We start from the raw sequence: 2387 nt of genomic DNA, 5'->3' as shown, positions 1-2387 counted from the left end.
AGGATGAATATGGCGAGCGACTTCACGGGGTCGCTCCAGCTAGGTCGCTCTGAGAGGTGCTTTGGAGCGACCTCATGACGTCGCTGTGGAACCTCGCTCTCATCCTCTGCTCGTCCAATGATCACCTATTTCACCTCCTTTGAGCTCCAAATGCATCCAAATGTCCCCAAGAACTCCATGTGGCACTCCAACACCTGATAAAGACTCATGTATGCAAAATGTAACCTAAACATGGCTAAATCCTAGTCTATATGATCAAAATGCACATGGACGAATGGATAAGATAATGGAAATATGCAAGATATCACCTTCTCAGACTCTGCTCCTTGTATCTCGCCTAGTAGATCTTGAAGCCAAATGGCTTGTTTAGCAGCGTCAGTTGCCGCCATAAACTCAGCCTCACACGATGACAATGCTACGGTTTCTTGCTTGTGTGAGCTCCAAGTAATTGGACAATCAGCGTAATAGAACACATGTCCAGTTGTACTCCGTCCATCATCCTCATCTACATTGTGACTACTGTCACTGTATCCAACAACTCGACTCTCTTCAGCTCTCTTGAAACATATACCGTAGGAACATGTTCCCTTTATATACCGCAGAACTACCTTCAGTGCCGCCTCATGTGACACCTTTGGTGATTGCATATAGCGGCTGAGAACGCCTACTGAGAAAGAGAGATCAGGCCGAGTACGGAGTAAGTATCTCAGACATCCAATGTTCTTTCTGTACTCCTTTTCATCCACGCTCTTCTCATCTTCTGCTTTAGACAACTTCAAGCTCGAGTCCATTGGAACATAAACAGCATTGCAGTCTTTCATCCCCGAGTCTTCAAGTATTTTCATGGCGTACCTTTCTTGCCTTAGCGTAATTCCTTCTGAATGTTGAACTACCTCAATCCCAAGATAGTAAGTCACCTTTCCCAAGTCGCTCATCTCAAAGTTCTTAGCCATTCCAGCTTTAAACTCGTGAATACTTCTGAGACTTGACCCTGTAATCAATAAGTCATCAACGTAAACAGCCACTAAACTTATGTGATCACCATCTTGCTTCCGGTATAAGGCTAGCTCCTTTGAGCATCTTGTAAAACCCAAGCTTCCAAGAACCTTGTTAAGCTTCTCATTCCAGGCTCTCGGAGCTTGTCGCAATCCGTAGAGCGCCTTTCGCAGTCTATACACCTTTTTCTCCTGTCCTTTGACTACATAGCCATCTGGCTGATTCACAAATACCTCCTCCTTTAGATCGCCGTGCAGGAAGGCTGTCTTGACGTCTAAATGATGAACCTGCCATCCCTTTGACGCAGCCAGTGCAATGATGAACCGCACAGTTTCTATTCGAGCGACAGATGCAAACACCTCATCGAAGTCCAACCCATGTCGTTGTATGTATCCCTTCGCAACCAACCTCGCCTTGAACTTGTTTATACTCCCATCAGCGTTTCTCTTCACCTTGAACACCCACTTGAGACCGATGGGTTTTGCTCCTTGAGGCAAGTCAACTAGTTCCCATGTTTTATTTTTTTCGATGGAGGCTATCTCATCGTCACATGCATCACACCAGACCTTCTTGTCCTTTGCCTCAGCGTAGTCCCATGGCTCATCGTTGACACTCAAGAGTAATCGCTCACCATCAAGTTCAGCTAGAAGTACGTAATCATCTAGATATGTTGGTTTCTTTCTTTCTCTGTTGGATCTTCTAAGTATTGTCACATCTTCTTCATCTGTGGCGTCTGCCTCTGCTTCCACATTTTGAGTATTGGTAGTTTGACTTGGTAGAGCCACGGTGAGGTTATCTCCTTCGTTTGTGCCTTCCTCTCCAAAGACTGCATCAATTCCTCTGTTTCCATAAATTCCGAGTGTTAAGTTGAATGATCCTCTGCTTTCCTCTGTAACATTTGTCCACTTCCACATTCTTTCTTCATCGAAGACCACATCCCTACTGACAATTATCTTTTGTGAAGTTGGATCATACATCCGGTATGCTTTTGTTCCCGGTTCAGTACCAAGATGCACAAGCATGCGTGATCGATCCTCGAGCTTCTTCAGGTGTGGTGTGTCGACCTTGGCATAACCTACACATCCAAAAATGCGTATGTGAGAGACAACAGGCTTCTTACCCTTCAATACTTCATATGGCGTTTTGAGGTCTAGAACACGTGTGGAAACTCTATTTATGAGATACATAGAGTGACGAACAGCTTCCCCCCCATAGGTAGTTAGGACACTCCATGCCTTTAAGCACACTTCTCGTCATTCCCATTAGGGTTCTGTTGCGTCTTTCTACCACGCCATTTTGCTGCGGAGAATACGGAGCCGTGAGATGCCTGACGATGCCAGCTTCTTGACAGAATGTAGTAAACTCTGTCGATGTGAACTCTCCCCCCCCCC

Source organism: Brassica oleracea, chromosome C7 (genome assembly GCF_000695525.1).
Source record: "Brassica oleracea var. oleracea cultivar TO1000 chromosome C7, BOL, whole genome shotgun sequence".
Taxonomy (NCBI): domain Eukaryota; kingdom Viridiplantae; phylum Streptophyta; class Magnoliopsida; order Brassicales; family Brassicaceae; genus Brassica; species Brassica oleracea.
The sequence above is the reverse complement of the archived record's forward strand: the minus strand, read 5'-3'. Positions refer to the sequence as shown.